This window comes from Mesoplodon bidens (assembly GCF_964165515.1).
Source record: "Mesoplodon bidens genome assembly, contig: HAP1_SCAFFOLD_120, whole genome shotgun sequence".
NCBI lineage: Eukaryota > Metazoa > Chordata > Mammalia > Artiodactyla > Ziphiidae > Mesoplodon > Mesoplodon bidens.
Window position 1 is genome coordinate 872315 of NW_027671363.1, and position 23398 is coordinate 895712.

Consider the following 23398-nt stretch of genomic DNA (forward strand, 5'->3'; position numbering starts at 1 on the left):
AATTCCCTGCTCTTGTTGAGCGCACAGCGGAGCTGGGCCTTCAATTTAGCTGGGTCGGGGTCGTCCACCCCTTCCTGGTACTTCCCCTGTCTCCACAGCCCAGGCCTGAGGGATAGGAAACTGCAGTGAGTGCCTGCTTGTTGCCCAGAAACACTGGAAAGTGTGCCCGCCCTCCCTCGTACAGACACAGATACACACAGCCCTGCCTGACCGCCCCATCACCCCAACTCCAATTTACAGAGACTGCAGCAGAAAACACCATGTTGGGGACCAGGCAAGGCAGGGCCTGAGAGAAACTAAGCCAAATGCAAATACAGTATTTTAAAAAGAGGAGCCTCATCTCAAGTGCTTGTGCCAGCATCATCTGTCAAGACAACAATGGCCTTAATGAAGGGTTGAAAATAAAGAAAAATCTGGAACACGTATACACCAAAATACTAATGGTAACTTTTGGATAGCAAGACTTCAGGTAATTTTGTTTTGTTTTGCTTGCCTTATTTGTTTTTCACATGAATTGCTTATATAATAAGAAGAGAAAGGGAGGTGGCGTATGATATGAAGAATTTAGGCTTGCTGTTCCCTCTCCCTTCAGTCTTTAATCTGATGCACAAATAACTGTTGAAACCAAGTACCTTTAGGAGTAGCAGCCCATAGGAGGGCAGGAAGCACGCTCTGGGGGTTCAGCTGGCCTCAGTGCGAGGCTGAGGGCCTCAAGTCCTAATAAACTCATACCACCTGCCTTTCCCTGCTTCCTCAAACTCCCACATTGGGAACATTTTGCTGGGAACACCAGTGGCTGGTGGCCTGGGCCAAAACCAGTGTGGCCCCGCCTCTCTGGTTTTCAATTTCCAGGTCTAACAGGCATTTATGTGTCTGTTCACGGGATATCAGCCCTCCCCCACTGTTAACCTATCTCAGATGTCTACACTTTCTTCAGGGCTGTGACGTATGTGCTGGTGCAGAAAAGGGGGATGTCTTTTGCAGAGGACTCAAGATCAAGAGAACGAGATGGACCGGCCAGACTGCTCCCACTTGATGTTAGGAAGATAAGGTCGCCATGTAGTTAGAATTCTACAGCGGAACATAGCCTATAGAGTCTATGGGTTTGTGGATCCACAACTTTTATTTTTTCAGTAATGCCAACCAAGCTCGTAAGAGACTGACATATAATCCAGAATGCCAGTCTACTCGTTTTCAAAGGGGGATAAAGCTGGTCAGTGACCAGCATGGTTAAGTCCAATAACCTGGACATAACCATGTATGATCTCAACCAGTAACTCCTGTATCTGGTTTCTAATGACAATTCCAAGAACATAAGACCCACTCAACATTTAAATCCAAATTTTCAGATGACTCCAAAGCTAAATGGAAATGATTTGATATTGAACTCTAAATCTGCATTATCTAGACTATCTCTTACCCAGTTGGGTAACCCAGAAGCGACAGTAAGAGGCTCCTGCTTTCCCAAAAATCACAGGGCGTGAAGATGAAAAGCACTGGAAAGGCAAGACCCCCAGTGAATTTGCAAAGCTGCTCTTGTGTCTTTGTCTTTTTGACCTTGAAGCCAGGAGAAATTCTAAAAATACAAATGTATTAATTTTTAAAACTTGACTTTACTGAATATTGTTCAGATCCCCAAGCCTACAAAAATAATTGTATTTTTTTAAAAATGCTCCCTCTTCAGACTGTACTACAAAGCTACAGTAATCAAGACAGTGTGGTACTGGCACAAAAACAGAAAGATAGATCAATGGAACAGGATAGAAAGCCCAGAGGTAAACCCACGCACATATGCTCAACTTAATTTTTTTTTTTTTTTTTTTTTTTTTTTTTTTTGCGGTAGGCGGGCCTCTCACTGTTGTGGCCTCTCCCCTTGCAGAGCACAGGCTCCGGATGCGCAGGCTCAGCAGCCATGGCTCACGGGCCCAGCCACTCTGCGGCATGTGGGATCTTCCCAGACCGGGGCACGAACCCGTGTCCCCTGCATCGGCAGGCGGACTCTCAACCACTGCGCCACCAGGGAAGCCCTTCAACTTATTTTTGATAAAGGAGGCAGGAATGTACAGTGGAGAAAGGAAAGTCTCTTCAATAAGTGGTGCTGGGAAAACTGGACAGGGACATGTAGAAGTATGAGATTAGATCATTCCCTAACACCATACACAAAAATAAGCTCAAAATGGATTAAAGACCTAAATATAAGGCCAGAAACTATCAAACTCTTAGAGGAAAACATAGGCAGAACACTCTATGACATAAATCAGAGCAAGATCCTTTTGGACCCACCTCCTAGAGAAATGGAAATAAAAACAAAGATAAACAAAAGGGACCTAATGAAACTTAAAAGCTTTTGCACAGCAAAGGAAACCATAAACAAGACCAAAAGACAACCCTCAGAATGGGAGAAAATATTTGCAAATGAAGCAACTGACAAAGGATTAATCTCCAAAATTTATAAACAGCTCATGCAGCTCAATAGCAAAAAAACAAACAACCCAATCCAAAAATGGGCAGAAGACTTAAATAGGCATTTCTCCAAAGAAGATATACAGACTGCCAACGAACACATGAAAGAATGCTCAACATCATTAATCATTAGAGAAATGCAAATCAAAACTACAATGAGATATCATCTCACACCAGTCAGAATGGCCATCATCAAAAAATCTAGAAACAATAAATGCTGGAGAGGGTGTGGAGAAAAGGGAACACTCTTGCACTGCTGGTGGGAATGTGAATTGGTACAGCCACTATGGAGAACAGTATGGAGGTTCCTTAAAAAACTAAAAATAGAACTACCATATGACCCAGCAATCCCACTACTAGGCATATACCCTGAGAAAACCATAATTCAAAAAGAGACATGTACCAAAATGTTCATTGCAGCTCTATTCACAATAGCCCGCAGATGGAAACAACCTAAGTGTCCATCATCGGATGAATGGATAAAGAAGATGTGGCACATATATACAACAGAATATTACTCAGCCATAAAAAGAAACGAAACTGAGCTATTTTTAATGAGGTGGATAGACCTAGAGTCTGTCATACAGTGTGAAGTAAGTCAGAAAGACAAAGACAAATACCGTATGCTAACACATATATACGGAATTAAAAAAAAATAAAAATGTCATGAAGAACCTAGGGGTAAAACGGGAATAAAGACACAGACCTACTTGAGAATGGACTTGAGGATATGGGGAGGGGGAAGGGTAAGCTGTGACAAAGCGAAAGAGAGGCATGGACATATATACACTACCAAACGTAAGGTAGATAGATAGTGGGAAGCAGCCCCAGAGCACAGGGAGAAAAGCTCGGTGCTTTGTGACCGCCTGGAGGGGTGGGATGGGGAGGGTGGGAGGGAGGGAGATGCATGAGGGAAGGGATGTGGGAACAGATGTATATGTATAACTGATTCACTTTGTTATAAAGCAGAAACTAATAAAAAATAAATGAATAAATAAATAAATAAATAAAATACAAAAAATACAAAAATAAAAATGCTCCCTGCCTCAAAGGAGTTTACAATCCCTTAAAGGAGACAGATGAGTCAATAGATCAGAAATATAGATACTATGTGAACACCAGTAAAACTGCCTAATCCATAAAGAGTCGGGGGGTAGGTATGGTTGGCCAAGTTTATCAGAATTTATGATTCTAGGGCTGAATCTTGAACATGGGTAGAAATTAACCAGGTGAGAAGCGTGGGTCAAGATACTCTAAGCAGAAGAAGCTTTATGGGCAAAGGCAGAGGCTGAAAAGCACAGTGCTTAGGGGACCTACAAGCAGTTCAGCTTGCGTGGAGGCAGCATGAGATGAAAGTCTGGGCTTGTAAGTAGGAACCATGCCAAGGAGTTTGGACCTGATTCTTAGAACACTGAGAACCACTGAGAGATTTAAGCAGGTTGTGATGGGATCAGATTTAAGCTTTAGAAAGAACCCTCTAGCTGCAGGACTGAAAAGGGTTTGAAGGGAGGCAAGGCATGAAGATAATACATAGTCTCTATATAATCCATATAATAGTGTCACTAGGGTCTGAACTAAGGAGGTGGCGGTAGGGATAGAGGATACAGGTAACGAAGGAGCCGTTAAAGACGCTGACTTGACAAAGCTTGATGAGGAACTGATTCCTTGAAGAAGGTGAGAGAGAAATCAAGGATGATTCCCTGGTTTAGGGTTTGGGAGACTGGGTGGGTGGTGATGCTGGCCACTGAGATAGGAGCAGGTTTAGAAAGATGATTTCCCTTTGGAAATGTCGGAGTTCAAATGTCTGTGGAAGGCCTAGGGGAGGAGGCCCAGCATGCCCAGGGCAGTTTCTTATCCCCACTCACCTCTCACATCACCTGAGGGACTCTCCCTGCCTGCCTCCAGCCTGGAAGAAGGTCCACCAGATTACTGACATCTCTGCCCTGTGGGCAAGGACCAATTTCTTTTCATTTCTGTATCCCTGCTCAGGCTTTAGCACACAGTTGGTCAATGTGTATTTGTTGAATTGCCTCAAATTTACAGAAATACACTTCTTGGGGAATGAATAAGTTGCTATTACAGATGCAAGACCAGAAAAACAGCCATGAGCAGAAGGCCAAGGAGACACTGCAGAAAGTGCTGGAGGAGAAAATGTGTTGCAGAACAGCAACTGCAGAGCAAACAGGTGTGGGGATGCTCCATAATCCTTGGGGCTGGGAACCCTGGGGCAGTCTGGGTGGCAAGGGAGCCAGCTGCACAACTCCCTGGAACCCCCAAGGCACCACCCTCTCCTCTGATCTCCCTCAGCGGTCCCTGGTCCTGGCCGAGCACAACTGTGAAGAGTGGAAGAGCCAGTACGAGAGTCACCCCCAGCATGCAACTGTCCCCTACCCTGCCAGCCCAGTAATCATGAACGCCGTCTTCCTTCTCTTTTTTACAATGTGGTACATATGGATTTTTTTTGAATGAGATTCAACCAGCTTTTAAACCTTTCTTCTTTCTAACAGTATCAGTACTCTCTGACTCTCCAAATGCGCCTTTTCAAGTTGATTTAATTTATGGAAAAATCACCCTTCATACTTTCCCTTTCTTTTTTAAACCTCCCCATGGTAGTGTAATGTAGTAGAAGGAGATTTGGCCTGGGAGTTTGGACACCAGGGTTCTAGCGGCAGTAACCCACAGTTACACACGTTATATTATTAAAGAAAAAAGTAACTTACAGAAATGTATGAGGCCATTATGCACATACACACAAACATATATTCACTCATATATCCATAAAAAAGTAGTCTGGAAGGTTCTATAAGATGTTAAAGGTGTTCATCCCACGGTGGAGGAGATATACGTTAACTATATTACCCTCTTAAATTTTTACAGTAAATATATATTACTTTTATAATTTAAAAAGCCAAACTTTTCATTTTTAAAAACCTAAAACATGAAAGAAAACTGGAAAACCAACAAAATTAAAACAATCCCTAAGTCTGAGGCGACGATTTTTTTATCCGAGTCCAAGTGATGAATGAAAATACTAAGAATGGTGTGTGACACCTCAAAGTATAGAAAAAAATACAGTAAGGCAAGTAGGCATTAAGATAATAGAATATAAAAAGTTACCCAGATATATTCAGACAATGGACTACTATTCCAGTAATAAAAAGAAATGAATTACTAATATGAGCTACACGGATGAGTCACAACAACATGAGGAGCCAAAGAAGCCACGTGCAAAAGGGTACTTGTTGTATGCTTCCATTCATATGAATTTCTAGAATAGGAAACACTAATACATAGTGAAAGAAAGCATGTCAGTGGTTGCCTGATGCCAGGCCTGGGAAACTGACTGCAAAAGGACAAGAAGGAACTTTTTGCAGGTATTGGAAGTGTTCTGTATCTTGACTTTGGCGACGACAATAGAGATATACACATTTGTCAAGACTTATCAAATTACATGCTTAAAACGGGTACACCTCGTTGAATGTAATTCATACTTCAATAAAGTTGATTTTAAAGTTAAATTAAAAAGTCACCTATGGGGACTTCCCTGGTGGCACAGTGGTTAAGAATTCGCCTGCTAATGCAGGGGACGTGGTTTCAAGCCCTAGTCTGGGAAGATCCCACATGCCGCCGAGCAACTATGCCCGTGCGCCACAACTACAGAGCCTGTGCTCTAGAGCCCGTGAGCCACAACTACTGAGCCCGTGTGCCACAACTACCGAAGCCCACGTGCCTAGAGCCCATGCTCCACAACAAGAGAAGCCACCACAGTGAGAAGCCGGCGCACTGCAACAAAGACACAATGCAGCCAAAAATAAATTAATTAATAATAATTTTTTAAAAAATAGTCACCTAGACGTCTGAGTGAGACAGAGTTCCTTTAAGCTTTCAGTCCCAGCTCTTCTCTGAAGCCTCCCCTCATCTACCCTGGCAGCATGTGACCACTTTGCATCTCTTTAACACCTTATATTTATCGGTTCCATTCAGATTGGATGCTTGAAAAGTTTTGTATATTTTATGTCTATCTTCCATTCAACTTGGTTCCTCTAAGGCAGGAACAATCATCTCTTTCATAAATTGAGACCATTACAAAAACAGAATTATGTTCCCTTTCCTCTCAATCAGGAGAATTTGAAGTAGGATTGATGAAATCCTGGAAATCATAAGCAAAAATGTCATTTCTGCATTTTTATGGCCACAGGGTCCTGTTTTCATCAGATTCTTGAAGATATCACAGAGCCCAACAATGTTAAGAATCTCTGCTTTGAATCCATGTGCTTTCACCCAGCTCTGTGGTACAAGGCACCCTGCCCCTGGGGCAATCTGTCTGTGGTCCCTGCAAAGATGATAAACCCACATCAGAGACACTCACTCTTCTGCATGTCAGTGGACTCCACTGCCAGCTCTTCCTCCACAATGACGTCACTCTCGCCATCTTCAAGATTCATTTCTGTCTCATCTAGAACACTGTCTTCTTCCTCTTCCTCCTCCTCATCTTCCTTGGAGACATCCTTTAATGTGGCAAGTAGTCTGTTGTAACCAGAAACTTGTTGTAACCAGAAACGAGCTAGGCCGGCGCCGGGGCAGCGTGGCACGCGGCGGGAGCTGCCCTGTCACTACCCCCGGGGCACCGGCGGACCAAACGCGGGGACACGCGGGCTCCCACCGGGAAAGGACGCCGGCAGCGCCGGTCCCAGCCTTGCCTCTCCATACCTGTCATAGAAGGGATGCTCCTCGCCGAAATCCCTTAGATGATGCTTCTGCTTTTTAGTTAGGGAGTTGAGCAGCTGGCTCTGGCTCCGGCTCCGGCTCCGGCTCCCGCGTTTGCCCATGGGGAAGACGTCAAGTCAGCCAACCTCCAAGAATCGCGTTTTTCACCTGGAAGTCGTCTCGTCAACCCACTCACGCGGGATTGCCAACGGCGCTTTACGGCGGAAGCAGGGTGCCATAAAGCAGACCCGCTTTACGTCGCGCTTGTACGACAGGCGTGGCTGTGAGAATCAGCCTGCATAAACGTGTAGTAACTGAGATGGTTGAATGCAGTGCCTTTCTATTATGCCATAATACAAATACCAACTAACATTTAAGGCTGCCGGTGCATCTCAATTCATCCTCACAACAGTAAACAAATAGGCCTTGTTAATAAGCCTGATATTGGAGATGAGAAAGCTGATGCTTACAAAAGCTTACACACACACTAGCAAGAGAGGAGATGGAAACCTAATTCTCTCTGATGCGACCACAGGCTTTTCCCACTAGGATCTGCCACGTGCGTGTGCTATGTGAAGAATGAGGACGCAAGGCTGAGATTCCCGCCCTTACCCTACCCCCTCATTTTCTGAAAGTATTGCAAGGGCCCTTGGTAACACATCTGTTCTGGCATTTTTCATGTTATAAAAGCAAAAACACATCCAGAGAGGTAAAGTGACTTTCCTAAATCACCCGGAGAGTCGATGTTAGAGAAAGCAGTAAAACTCAATAAAGTGTCTCAAAACTGAATTGGGGCAAATTGGGATGGAAAACTTTTAAAGGGTAAGTAACTTTTCTATATCTGGGTCGTGGTGGTGGTTACACCTGGTATACAATTACCAAAATTAATCAAACTGTACCTTTGAAATTGGTACATTTTAATGCAAGTAAATAATAATCTCAATAAACAAAGAGGTAAAAACAGCGCAACTGGACTTAATACTCTAGAGACAGGCAGAGTGTGCAGGGATACTTAAAAACCACAGGATAGGGCTTCCCTGATGGCGCAGTGGTTGAGAGTCCGCCTGCCGAGGCAGGGGACGCGGGTTCGTGCCCCAGGTCGGGAAGGTCCCCCGTGCCGCGGAGCGGCTAAGTTCGTGAGCCATGGCCGCTGAGCCTGTGCGTCCGGAGCCTGTGCTCCGCAACGGGAGAGGCCACAACAGTGAGAGGCCCGCGTACCGAAAAAACAAAACAAAAACCAAACGATAAACACAGAGACACTTTTTTTCTAATAGTAACTTACAATGTCAATCATAAACCACAGAATTCACCTGAATATTTAAGGTAAAATAGGAGCCATCAAAGATAGTGTTCACTGCCTCTGCTATTAGAGGAGTGTCTGTGAGAGAATTGGAGCTTTGTCCAATACCATGTCACACCTATAGAAGTCGCACTACAACTATTAAAATCCTAGTTTTGTCGTCCTGGGGACCATCTACTCCTAATTAGATTCTGGGAGCTTAGGGTGGCATATGGAGGCAAGGGGAGGGAGTATCAAGAAAATGTGCAAACAGCAGGTAGTGCCAGCAGATGGCCCAGCCAAGGAACCCAGAAACAAACAGACATGTGTCTTCTGTCTCATTTCAAGATTAAAAAGTACAGTCACTTACGTAAACAAAAGGCTGCTTGCAAATGTCATCATACATACTAAGGCACTAACCACAGTATAACCTGGCTATGACAATAAAGTCATACAATGTTTTTTCTCCTCCCACCCTATTCCAAGTGCCCCAGCTTCCCTCCCCAGAGGAAACCAGTTTCTTGGTGTTCTTCCAGAGATCTGCTATAAAAAGCTATACTCTTGAGCACTTGATGTGACTCTTTACTCTCTCCTGCTTTCCATGTCATTGTAGTCCTATGGACAGCTCTAGACTGTTCCCAGGTTCAGACACAACTGTGCCCTAGCTTCACCCAAGTGCTCTCATCATTGGCTCACTGAGCCCGCTTCTGAAAATATTTATATTAGCCTTTGACAACATAAAAGGGGATGCTTTGTGAAATTTTAACCTGAGAGTTCGGAATTGAAACATATTTTTCATGCCTCCAGTGAAAGTTCTCTTAGTAAAACCCACACAAAGAAGATGCATGTGCCAACTAGTGAAGGCCCTGGGAAAATTGTAATAAAGGCAAAATTTGTTCTTCCCTTTCTTCTTCTCACGCTCAGCCCTTCCTTTTCCCTCCTGCAGGGTTTTCTTTGCCCTTTGCCCTCAGGGACTCAGTATTTTCTGGGGTAAAAACAATCCAGGAAATAATCTTTTATACTAGTTTGTAAAGAGAGGCTGATGAATTAATGTTACTTGGGTACTTTCAATTCGGGGAGACTCCCTAGGATAACGATCTCAAGGGGTGGGAGGGGGGTGGCTGTCCCTTAGACAAGATGATCAGAATATTCAGAAAAGTGTTAGTTTTTCTTTATTAAAAACTTTTTCTTTGGAAAATTTCAAGTATATACAAAAGTAGACAAAACAGTATAATACACTCCCATGTTCCCATCCCTCGGCTTCAATGCAAGGTATGCCCACCCACTACCCCTACCTCCCGCCCCTGTATTATTTTTGAAGCAAATCCCAGACATTGTATTATTTTATCTGTAAATATTTATTTCTAAATATCTAAAAGATAAGGGTTCTTTCTTTAACATAGCTACAATGGCACTATTTCACCTAAAAAAAGATGATAACAATTATTTAATATCATCATGTAACCAGTCAGTATTCAGATTTCTGATTGTCTCATAAATGTCGTCTTTTTTTTTTTTTTACACTGTTAGTTGAACATGTTCTGCTGTTCTCTGTGTCTCTCGCGAATACATTGTGGGATTTAGAACTTTGATCAGATTTCATTATAGCTGATATTTTAGACTTCCATCAGGAGGCGTATACCGTCTGGTTGTCTTTCATTTTGTGATGTTACCAGTCATTGGTAGTCAATGTCTAAATTCGTTAATTCATTAGAGGTCACATTCTAATTCTATCATGAGGTGATATTCTAATTCTATCATTTCTTCTTCACTTACTTGCTGGACTATTTCTATGAAAGCAAGCTTTTCCTTCCCCTAAATTTTGCTTACCCAGTGGTACTGTTTGTATAGGAAAAGCAGAAGAAATGCTTGAGTCTCTCCCTTCATTTACTAATTTTCAACACAAGGAGTCAATTCACTGGATCTTCTAATGTTGACCAATCAAGTTTTTTTTAAAATTTTTAGTATCATTATGAACTCATGGAATTATACAAATTGATGTGTTTTAATCCCTTGCAAGTATTATGGTGTACATGATTTGAAAGAGCTTATTTGACATATAGTGATGTATTTGAAAAGACAAACTATGTCCTAATACAAACCACAGAAAGTAAACAGGAGTCTATCTGAGATTCTCAACAGAGCAGGAATGGGAAGGTGGGGAAGGAGCACAATTTGAGGATACAGATCAGATGCTGGGGAAGTTTGAGTTTTGAAATTTATGTGATAATATAAGTGGTAACAAGGGCACATGTGTTCAAGATATGTTGACAGGGAGCCATAAATAATCCAAAGGTATGACTCTCTAATTATGAAAGCTCTGACACCTCAGCTACTGATTTGGGAAGATTCTGGGGAAGGTGTGTGTGCACCCACACATCTGTCTCCTCCTAGATGCCTCAAATCAGACAGTCTCCTCCACCACATGTATGCATACATGACTGTATACACCCCAAAGCCATCCAGCCTCTTCCTGAGAGGGCTGGCAGAAATCAGTCTCTCGCTACCTGTATAATGAAATGAGCTTGTTTATTCATTAAAAAAAATGTACTGAACACCATGTGCCAGGTACTGTGCTAGTAGCTGAGGCTGGGGGAAAGAATAAGATCCATTCCAGCCTCTTCAAGGAGCTCTCAGCCCATCCAGGTATGGATAAGTATGCAGACTCTGACGATACACTGTGATAAATGCTAAACTGATAGATGCTGGGTGCTAAGGAAGCAGCTCAGTCAGAGTTTTGGTGCTGATGGGGGTTGGGGGCCAGGGGGGAGGGTCATCTGCTGCCTTTGAGCGTTTGTCAGCCTGTCACGCTCATTGAACATCGGTATTGAACTTGAGATTAATCTAGATTCTAGATTTTAGGCTGTATGAGTTGTTTCAGCTGACTTCATGAACAGCATGTGTGTGTGTTCAAGACAGGGTATGAGGGATATAGGGCAACAGGAAATTAGAGAGCTGGGTAGTCATCGGATTCCACAGCGTTTATTGGGTAAGGAGCAATGAGCTTTCTAGGTGGAGCATGTTTTAGATAACGAGATTATGTCTGAAAAGAGAAAAGCTTTGTAATGCATTTCAATGCACTCTACATAACTTGAAAATGTAAAACATATTATATATAGTGCCTATTCATATTATATATAGTGCCTATTCATTCACTTTCTATTCATCTGTACCCAGAAGAACTATCCATTGTGAAACCCAGAGACTGGCATAGAGTGACCTGTAATAATTATGTTTCCTCAAGCTTATCAGAGGTTGTTTTATATTAGGCCTAGCCTAAAACTGAAATATTTTATCAGATTATATTCACCTGGGGCTTCCCTGGTGGCGCAGTGGTTGAGAGTCCGCCTGCCGATGCAGGGGACACGGGTTTGTGCCCCGGGCCAGGAAGATCCCACATGCCGCGGAGCGGCTGGGCCTGTGAGCCATGGCCGCTGAGCCTGCACATCCGGAGCCTGTGCTCCGCAACGGGAGAGGCCACAACAGTGAGAGGTCCGCGTACCGCAAAAAAAAAAAAAAAGATTATATTCACCTGACTGAGAACAAGGCTAAAATGCTACACTAGAGGGGATAAAGTTTTACCTCCCTCTCTCTAGTGGAATGTTGGTGTAACTACATTCTGTTTTTCACATTTTTCTGGCAGAGGCTTAGCAGGCAAACCTTCATTCATTTATCAAACATTTTCTAAACAGTTACCATATTCCTGTCATAATGTTAGGCATTAATGATTTAAAAAGCTCAGACCTCAGGCTTTCCCCTTGAAAGACCTCATAGTCTAGTTGGGGGAGACAAAACAATGAACAAATAATTATGTTGTCATGGGCTAGATTAGAAGGGTGTCTACAAAGGGTTTTAGGAACCCAGAAGATAAAGAAGCTCCTCTTTCTGTGGAGGAGAGAGGAAAGGTCATGGGGAGTTGCACAGAGGCTGCACTGAGTCAGGGTTTCCTGGGAAAGAAGGTTCCAGGGAGAGGGAATAGCATGAGCAAGGTGGAAAGATGTGTTTGGAGAACTGTCTGTGGACCCTGTTGCTGAGGTGGGTGGGTGGGAGTAGAGAGGTTGGAGAGACGGACAGGTGAGGATTCAGCCCACTAAAGGCCTTGCATGCCTTGCTGGGGCATTGAGGCCCAATCCCATGTAAGGTGAGGAACCCTTAAAGGATTTCAAGCAAGGGGGTTATGTGAACCGATTTGGACTTCAGCGAAATCACGGTGATGTCTGTATGGGTGACAAGGACATTAAATCTTCCTTTCCGACGCCTTCCTGGAGCAGCCGATTCGCTACTGATGCTGCCCACCTCCAAAAGACTTTGGAGACTTTTTCATGTTTTGTTTGTTTGTTTGTTTTCGGTACGCGGGCCTCTCACTGTTGTGGCCTCTCCCGTTGCGGAGCACAGGCTCCGGACGCACAGGCTCAGCGGCCATGGCTCACGGGTCCAGCCGCTTCGCGGCATGTGGGATCTTCCCGGACTGGGGCACGAACCCGCGTCCCCTGCTTCGGCAGGTGGACTCTCAACCACTGCGCCATCAGGGAAGCCCTATCCTGTGGTTTTTAAGTATCCCTGCACACTCTGCCTGTCTCTAGAGTATTAAGTCCAGTTGCGCTGTTTTTACCTCTTTGTTTATTGAGATTATTATTTACTTGCATTAAAATGTACCAATTTCAAAGGTACAGTTTGATTAATTTTGGTAATTGTATACCAGGTGTAACCACCACCACGACCCAGATATAGAAAAGTTACTTACCCTTTAAAAGTTTTCCATCCCAATTTGCCCCAATTCAGTTTTGAGACACTTTATTGAGTTTTACTGCTTTCTCTAACATCGACTCTCCGGGTGATTTAGGAAAGTCACTTTACCTCTCTGGATGTGTTTTTGCTTTTATAACATGAAAAATGCCAGAACAGATGTGTTACCAAGGGTCCTTGCAATACTTTCAGAAAATGAGGGGGTAGGGTAAGGGCGGGAATCTCAGCCTTGCGTCCTCATTCTTCACATAGCACACGCACGTGGCAGATCCTAGTGGGAAAAGCCTGTGGTCGCATCAGAGAGAATTAGGTTTCCATCTCCTCTCTTGCTAGTGTGTGTGTAAGCTTTTGTAAGCATCAGCTTTCTCATCTCCAATATCAGGCTTATTAACAAGGCCTATTTGTTTACTGTTGTGAGGATGAATTGAGATGCACCGGCAGCCTTAAATGTTAGTTGGTATTTGTATTATGGCATAATAGAAAGGCACTGCATTCAACCATCTCAGTTACTACACGTTTATGCAGGCTGATTCTCACAGCCACGCCTGTCGTACAAGCGCGACGTAAAGCGGGTCTGCTTTATGGCACCCTGCTTCCGCCGTAAAGCGCCGTTGGCAATCCCGCGTGAGTGGGTTGAGGAGACGACTGCCAGGTGAAAAACGCGATTCTTGGAGGTTGGCTGACTTGACGTCTTCCCCATGGGCAAACGCGGGAGCCGGAGCCGGAGCCGGAGCCAGAGCCAGCTGCTCAACTCCCTAACTAAAAAGCAGAAGCATCATCTAAGGGATTTCGGCGAGGAGCATCCCTTCTATGACAGGTATGGAGAGGCAAGGCTGGGACCGGCGCTGCCGGCGTCCTTTCCCGGTGGGAGCCCGCGTGTCCCCGCGTTTGGTCCGCCGGTGCCCCGGGGGTAGTGACAGGGCAGCTCCCGCCGCGTGCCACGCTGCCCCGGCGCCGGCCTAGCTCGCCCGGGGATCCTGGCGGCTTCCCGCCTGAGGTGGGGTTCTTCGCCGGTCTTCCTACCCTTTGTTGAGCCTGTAGTTTTATGCTAGACGGCACGCCTCCTGTGTGGCGACTGGGCAGAGATTTTATAAGCTTGTGTTCGTTTTCTATGTTTTTAAAGAATTGCTTGGGGGCTTCCCTGGTGGTGCAGTGGTTAAGAATCCGCCTGCCAAGGGAGGGGACAGGGGTTCGAGCCCTGGTCCGGGAAGATCCCACATGCCGCGGTGCAAGTAAGCCCGTGCGCCACAACTATTGAGCCTGCACTCCAGAGCCCGCGAGCCACAACTACTGAGCCGATGTGGTGCAACTACTGATGCCCACGAGCCTAGAGCCCCTGCTCCGCAACAAGAGAAGCCACCTCTCGCCGCAACTAGAGAAAGCCCGGGCGCAGCAACGAAGACCCATAGCAGGCAAAAATAAATAAATAAGTTAAAAAAAATAAAAAAAGAATTGCTTGGGACCCTCGACATCGCCTATCTATTCAATGACCATGAGGAAACTAATGTTTGGGTAGTTGTGGGTTCCTCTCTAAGTGTCCAGACTCTCAGTTATGATCTTAGTGCTCATCCCCCCCGCTTTGGGCTGCTTTATCAACAATTAGAGGGATAGTCTACTTAAGAAATTTGCTAGAAAAGGTGAACCCCGAGGGCTTTTATTTGCCAAAATTTCCCGTCTTTTGGATGAGAGCCTGTTACTGTGTGACTGTAGTATTTGTCATGTGGTCTTGTTAGACTTTTTCATTCGTCTCTTATTATCTATTTGGCATATCCTTCCAAGACCTGTCCAAATGCATATGGAGTTTTTACTTGACCATAGATATAATGTATTTATAACGGTATAGTCTGCCATGTTCATTTAAAGTTGTATCATTAGACTTTTCCTAATTGCTACCTACCAGTAGTTAAAGTTTAACATTGCCTGTTTCTTCTCAGGGTTTCCAGAAAGGAAGCAAAACCACAGACTTGTCAACTGGTAATGCTTTATACCTTCTTTATGATAGTAGATTCTGGACTGTTACTTTTAAGGTTATATATGGTAATAAAGTTTGGCTACATTTCCACTCTCTTTGATTTTAGATGTAAGCTATACTTTAGTAATATTGCTTAGTTTTAAGTGCAGATGTCTGTTAAAATGCCATTGTGATAACTAATATAGTATAGAGTATGAAACTGTCCTGAGAGATTAGCCTGTTAGAACCTGTTAAGGAGGCTTACCAGAGGGCTCTTGGTGAATCCTAAGAGGGAATGTCATGTTTGCTTAACATAAAGTAGAGTGCAAAATCATCAAAGGTCTTATTTCATTACCACAGACTCAGAAATAAAGTACACTTTTTTGTTGTAAGTTTTCCTGTTGCTCCTTTAAAGGTGCCAAATGTCTGACACATAGGTTAGATCACCTTATAACCTAAAGCTCCATGTGTTTAGTTTGCTGTCTTCCCATGTGGAACATGAGCAGTTCAAAGAAGAGGAAGCGCTTCTAGAATCATAGCTAGATTAGCTGTTTGAAACAAATTTGGTGCTCGGTCTGGTTGAATAGATAGGACTGGATATTTGCAGAAAAGCTAGTTTTTATCTAGAAAAGTCTGAACTTGGTTCCACTGTGGGCCTGATGATAGTCGTGGGGTAGCAACAAGAACAGTATAATTTTTGTTTTTAAAATCCCCATTTTCCTTTTAGTCGGAGAGTTTATAGATACTTCAAGTTCTGAAAGTGAAGCATAGAGTGAACCAGAACAAGTTTCTGGTTACAACAGACTACTTGCCACATTAAAGGATGTCTCCAAGGAAGATGAGGAGGAGGAAGAGGAAGAAGACAGTGTTCTAGATGAGACAGAAATGAATCTTGAAGATGGCGAGAGTGACGTCATTGTGGAGGAAGAGCTGGCAGTGGAGTCCACTGACATGCAGAAGAGTGAGTGTCTCTGATGTGGGTTTATCATCTTTGCAGGGACCACAGACAGATTGCCCCAGGGGCAGGGTGCCTTGTACCACAGAGCTGGGTGAAAGCACATGGATTCAAAGCAGAGATTCTTAACATTGTTGGGCTCTGTGATATCTTCAAGAATCTGATGAAAACACAGGACCCTGTGGCCATAAAAATGCAGAAATGACATTTTTGCTTATGATTTCCAGGATTTCATCAATCCTACTTCAAATTCCCCTGATTGAGAGGAAAGGGAACATAATTCTGTTTTTGTAATGGTCTCAATTTATGAAAGAGATGATTGTTCCTGCCTTAGAGGAACCAAGTTTAATGGAAGATAGACATAAAATATACAAAACTTTTCAAGCATCCAATCTGAATGGAACCGATAAATATAAGGTGTTAAAGAGATGCAAAGTGGTCACATGCTGCCAGGGTAGATGAGGGGAGGCTTCAGAGAAGAGCTGGGACTGAAAGCTTAAAGGAACTCTGTCTCACTCAGACGTCTAGGTGACTATTTTTTAAAAAATTATTATTAATTAATTTATTTTTGGCTGCATTGTGTCTTTGTTGCAGTGCGCCGGCTTCTCACTGTGGTGGCTTCTCTTGTTGTGGAGCATGGGCTCTAGGCACGTGGGCTTCGGTAGTTGTGGCACACGGGCTCAGTAGTTGTGGCTCACGGGCTCTAGAGCACAGGCTCTGTAGTTGTGGCGCACGGGCATAGTTGCTCGGCGGCATGTGGGATCTTCCCAGACTAGGGCTTGAAACCACGTCCCCTGCATTAGCAGGCGAATTCTTAACCACTGTGCCACCAGGGAAGTCCCCATAGGTGACTTTTTAATTTAACTTTAAAATCAACTTTATTGAAGTATGAATTACATTCAACGAGGTGTACCCGTTTTAAGCATGTAATTTGATAAGTCTTGACAAATGTGTATATCTCTATTGTCGTCGCCAAAGTCAAGATACAGAACACTTCCAATACCTGCAAAAAGTTCCTTCTTGTCCTTTTGCAGTCAGTTTCCCAGGCCTGGCATCAGGCAACCACTGACATGCTTTCTTTCACTATGTATTAGTGTTTCCTATTCTAGAAATTCATATGAATGGAAGCATACAACAAGTACCCTTTTGCACGTGGCTTCTTTGGCTCCTCATGTTGTTGTGACTCATCCGTGTAGCTCATATTAGTAATTCATTTCTTTTTATTACTGGAATAGTAGTCCATTGTCTGAATATATCTGGGTAACTTTTTATATTCTATTATCTTAATGCCTACTTGCCTTACTGTATTTTTTTCTATACTTTGAGGTGTCACACACCATTCTTAGTATTTTCATTCATCACTTGGACTCGGATAAAAAAATCGTCGCCTCAGACTTAGGGATTGTTTTAATTTTGTTGGTTTTCCAGTTTTCTTTCATGTTTTAGGTTTTTAAAAATGAAAAGTTTGGCTTTTTAAATTATAAAAGTAATATATATTTACTGTAAAAATTTAAGAGGGTAATATAGTTAACGTATATCTCCTCCACCGTGGGATGAACACCTTTAACATTTTATAGAACCTTCCAGACTACTTTTTTATGGATATATGAGTGAATATATGTTTGTGTGTATGTGCATAATGGCCTCATACATTTCTGTAAGTTACTTTTTTCTTTAATAATATAACGTGTGTAACTGTGGGTTACTGCCGCTAGAACCCTGGTGTCCAAACTCCCAGGCCAAATCTCCTTCTACTACATTACACTACCATGGGGAGGTTTAAAAAAGAAAGGGAAAGTATGAAGGGTGATTTTTCCATAAATTAAATCAACTTGAAAAGGCGCATTTGGAGAGTCAGAGAGTACTGATATTGTTAGAAAGAAGAAAGGTTTAAAAGCTGGTTAAATCTCATTCAAAAAAAAATCCATAAGTACCACATTGTAAAAAAGAGAAGGAAGACGGCATTCATGATTACTGGGCTGGCAGGGTAGGGGACAGTTGCATGCTAGGGGTGGCTCTCGTACTGGCTCTTCCACTCTTCACACTTGTGCTCGGCCAGGACCAGGGACCGCTGAGGGAGATCAGAGGAGAGGGTGGTGCCTTGGGGGTTCCAGGGGGTTGTGCAGCTGGCTCCCTTGCCACCCAGACTGCCCCAGGGTTCCCAGCCCCAAGGATTATGGAGCATCCCCACACCTGTTTGCTCTGCAGTTGCTGTTGTGCACGCATTTTCTCCTCCAGCACTTTCTGCAGTGTCTCCTTGGCCTTCTGCTCATAGCTGTTTTTCTGGTCTTCCATCCGTAATAGCAACTTATTCATTCCCCAAGAAGTGTATATCTGTAAATTTGAGGCAATTCAACAAATACACATTGACCAACTGTGTGCTAAAGCCTGAGCAGGGATACAGAAATGAAAAGAAATTGGTCCTTGCCCACAGGGCAGAGATGTCAGTAATCTGGTGGACCTTCTTCCAGGCTGGAGGCAGGCAGGGAGAGTCCCTCAGGTGATGTGAGAGGTGAGTGGGGATAAAAAACTGCCCTGGGCATGCTGGGCCTCCTCCCCTAGGCCTTCCACAGGCATTTGAAATCCGACATTTCCAAAGGGAAATCATCTTTCTAAACCTGCTCCTATCTCAGTGGCCAGCATCACCCCCCACCCAGTCTCCCAAACCCTAAACCAGGGAATCATCCTTGATTTCTCTCTCACCTTCTTCAAGGAATCAGTTCATCATCAAGCTCTGTCAAATCAGCGTCTTTAACGGCTCCTTCGTTACCTGTATCCTCTATCCCACTGCCACCTCCTTAGTTCAGACCCTAGTGACACTATTATATGGATTATATAGAGACTATGTATTATCTTCATGCCTTGCCTCCCTTCAAACCCTTTTCAGTCCTGCAGCTAGAGGGTTCTTTCTAAAACTTAAATCTGATCCCATCACAACCTGCTTAAATCTCTCAGTGGTTCTCAGTGTTCTAAGAATCAGGTCCAAACCCCTTGGCATGGTTCCTAGTTACAAGCCCAGACTTGCATCTCATGCTGCCTCCACGCAAGCTGAACTGCTTGTAGGTCCCCTAAGCACTGTGCTTTTCAGCCTCTGCCTTTGCCCATAAAGCTTCTTCTGCTTAGAGTATCTTGACCCACGCTTCTCACCTGGTTAATTTCTACCCATGTTCAAGATTCAGCCCTAGAATCATAAATTCTGATAAACTTGGCCAACCATACCTACCCCCCGACTCTTTATGGATTAGGCAGTTTTACTGATGTTCACATAGTATCTATATTTCTAATCTATTGACTCATCTGTCTCCTTTAAGGGATTGTAAACTCCTTTGAGGCAGGGAGCATTTTTATTTTTGTATTTTTTTGTATTTTATTTATTTATTTATTTATTTATTTATTTTTTATTAGTTTCTGCTTTATAACAAAGTGAATCAGTTATACATATACATCTGTTCCCACATCCCTTCCCTCATGCATCTCCCTCCCTCCCACCCTCCCCATCCCACCCCTCCAGGTGGTCACAAAGCACCGAGCTGATCTCCCTGTGCTCTGCGGCTGCTTCCCACTATCTATCTACCTTACGTTTGGTAGTGTATATATGTCCATGCCTCTCTTTCGCTTTGTCACAGCTTACCCTTCCCCTCCCCATATCCTCAAGTCCATTCTCAAGTAGGTCTGTGTCTTTATTCCTGTTTTACCCCTAGGTTCTTCATGACATTTTTTTAAAATTCCATATATATGTGTTAGCATACGGTATTTGTCTTTGTCTTTCTGACTTACTTCACACTGTATGACAGACTCTAGGTCTATCCACCTCATTACAAATAGCTCAGTTTCGTTTCTTTTTATGGCTGAGTAATATTCCATTGTATATATGTGCCACATCTTCTTTATCCATTCATCCGATGATGGACACTTAGGTTGTTTCCATCTGCGGGCTATTGTGAATAGAGCTGCAATGAACATTTTGGTACATGTCTCTTTTTGAATTATGGTTTTCTCAGGGTATACGCCTAGTAGTGGGATTGCTGGGTCATATGGTATTTCTATTTTTAGTTTTTTAAGGAACCTCCGTACTGTTCTCCATAGTGGCTGTACCAATTCACATTCCCACCAGCAGTGCAAGAGTGTTCCCTTTTCTCCACACCCTCTCCAGCATTTATTGTTTCTAGATTTCTTGATGATGGCCATTCTGACTGGTGTGAGATGATATCTCATTGTAGTTTTGATTTGCATTTCTCTAATGATTAATGACGTTGAGCATTCTTTCATGTGTTTGTTGGCAGTCTGTATATCTTCTTTGGAGAAATGCCTATTTAAGTCTTCTGCCCATTTTTGGATTGGGTTGTTTGTTTTTTTGCTATTGAGCTGCATGAGCTGTTTATAAATTTTGGAGATTAATCCTTTGTCAGTTGCTTCATTTGCAAATATTTTCTCCCATTCTGAGGGTTGTCTTTTGGTCTTGTTTATGGTTTCCTTTGCTGTGCAAAACATTTGAAGTTTCATTAGGTCCCATTTGTTTATCTTTGTTTTTATTTCCATTTCTCTAGGAGGTGGGTCCAAAAGGATCTTGCTGTGATTTATGTCATAGAGTGTTCTGCCTATGTTTTCCTCTAAGAGTTTGATAGTTTCTGGCCTTACATTTAGGTCTTTAATCCATTTTGAGCTTATTTTTGTGTATGGTGTTAGGGAATGATCTAATCTCATACTTCTACATGTCCCTGTCCAGTTTTCCCAGCACCACTTATTGAAGAGGCTTTCCTTTCTCCACTGTACATTCCTGCCTCCTTTATCAAAAATAAGTTGAGCATATGTGCGTGGGTTTATCTCTGGGCTTTCTATCCTGTTCCATTGATCTATCTTTCTGTTTTTGTGCCAGTACCACACTGTCTTGTTTACTGTAGCTTTGTAGTATAGTCTGAAGAGGGAGCATTTTTTAAAAAATAAAATTATTTTTGTAGGCTTGGGGATCTGAACAATATTCAGTAAAGTCAAGTTTTAAAAATTAATACATTTGTATTTTTAGAATTCCTCCTGGCTTCAAGGTCAAAAAGAAAAAGACACAAGAGCAGCTTTGCAAATTCACTGGGGGTCTTGCCTTTCCAGTGCTTTTCATCTTTACGCCCTGTGATTTTTGGGAAAGCAGGAGCCTTTTACTGTCGCTTCTGGGTTACCCAACTGGGTAAGAGATAGTCTAGATAATGCAGATTTAGAGTTCAATATCAAATCATTTCCATTTAGCTTTGGAGTCATCTGAAAATTTGGATTTAAATGTGAGTGGGTCTTATGTTCTTGGAATTGTCATTAGAAACCAGATACAGGAGTTACTGGTTGAGATCATACATGGTTATGTCCAGGTTATTGGACTTAACCATGCTGGTCACTGACCAGCTTTATCCCCCTTTGAAAACGAGTAGACTGGCATTCTGGATTATATGTCAGTCTCTTACGAGCTTGGTTGGCATTACTGAAAAAATAAAAGTTGTAGATCCGCAAACCCATAGACTATATAGGCTATGTTCCGCTGTAGAATTCTAACTACATGGCCACCTTATCTTCCTAACATCAAGTGGGAGCAGTCTGGCCGGTCCATCTCGTTCTCTTGATCTTGAGTCCTCTGCAAAAGACATCCCCCTTTTCTGCACCAGCACATACGTCACAGCCCTGAAGAAAGTGTAGACATCTGAGATACGTTAACAGTGGGGGAGGGCTGATATCCCGTGAACAGACACATAGATGCCTGTTAGACCTGGAAATTGAAAACCAGAGAGGCGGGGCCACACTGGTTTTGGCCCAGGCCACCAGCCACTGGTGTTCCCAGCAAAATGTTCCCAATGTGGGAGTTTGAGGAAGCAGGGAAAGGCAGATGGTGTGAGTTTATTAGGACTTGAGGCCCTCAGCCTCGCACTGAGGCCAGCTGAACCCCCAGAGCGTGCTTCCTGCCCTCCTATGGGCTGCTACTCCTAAAGGTACTTGGTTTCAACAGTTATTTGTGCATCAGATTAAAGACTGAAGGGAGAGGGAACAGCAAGCCTAAATTCTTCATATCATACGCCACCTCCCTTTCTCTTCTTATTATATAAGCAATTCATGTGAAAAACAAATAAGGCAAACAAAACAAAACAAAATTACCTGAAGTCTTGCTATCCAAAAGTTACCATTAGTATTTTGGTGTATACGTGTTCCAGATTTTTCTTTATTTTCAACCCTTCATTAAGGCCATTGTAGTCTTGACAGATGATGCTGGCACAAGCACTTGAGATGAGGCTCCTCTTTTTAAAATACTGTATTTGCATTTGGCTTAGTTTCTCTCAGGCCCTGCCTTGCCTGGTCCCCAACATGGTGTTTTCTGCTGCAGTCTCTGTAAATTGGAGTTGGGGTGATGGGGCGGTCAGGCAGGGCTGTGTGTATCTGTGTCTGTACGAGGGAGGGCGGGCACACTTTCCAGTGTTTCTGGGCAACAAGCAGGCACTCACTGCAGTTTCCTATCCCTCAGGCCTGGGCTGTGGAGACAGGGGAAGTACCAGGAAGGGGTGGACGACCCCGACCCAGCTAAATGGAAGGCCCAGCTCCGCTGTGCGCTCAACAAGAGCAGGGAATTCAACCTGATGTACGACGGCACCAAGGAGGTGCCCATGAACCCAGTGAAGATATATCAAGTGTGTGACATCTCCCAGCCCCAGGGCTCTATCATTAACCCAGGTGAGGCCCCAGCTGCTGGGGAGAAGGTGGACAGTGTGCCAGGTTCCGGGCTGGACCCTTAAAGGGATAGTGGACTTGAAAGTCGCCTCGCTTACAAAGTTGAAGACTGGTAAATAAAGCAAGAAATGCTGTCCCTAGAAAGAACCCAGAGAACAAAAGATATAAACTCAGCACAGTCTTCCTGCCCACCCAGTGGAACAGTAAAGCATTAGAAAGAAGAGGGAGTATTGAGTTCTATAAAAAATAACTTCTCTTGGGACTCAACACTGAGAAGAGAGGCCAGGTAGTTTAGAAGAAGGAGGGCTTAAAATTTAGAAGGTCTGAGTTATAAACCTCGGTCTTTCCATTTCACTACTTGTGGGACATTGAATCAAGTCATTCAACGTTTTGAGCCTCAGCTTCTTCCACTATAAAATCTGGGTTCTCATCTTTCCTGCGTATTTCAAAGGCTGTTGTAAGAATCAATTGCCATGACATTATGAAGGCTATTAAGTTCTCTTTATAAATGATGGGTAAGTGATCATTTAATTTGTATGGTATTTTTTCCTAGGAGAATACCACCTGATCCCTATATTTACTCAATGTTTAGCCAGTTCCG

At 43.4% G+C, this 23398-nt stretch overlaps 1 long non-coding RNA gene and 1 pseudogene across 2 annotated transcripts in view; both read left to right on the plus strand.

Moving 5' to 3' along the window:
* LOC308611519 (centrosomal protein of 78 kDa-like) overlaps positions 1–23398 on the plus strand; it is a 739857-nt pseudogene that overhangs the window by 500708 nt on the left and 215751 nt on the right. The window lies entirely within an intron of this gene.
* Positions 13819–15985, plus strand: LOC308611493. Its single transcript, XR_014014918.1, has 3 exons — positions 13819–14012; positions 15130–15169; positions 15874–15985. It is a non-coding gene; the product is annotated as an uncharacterized lncRNA (long non-coding RNA).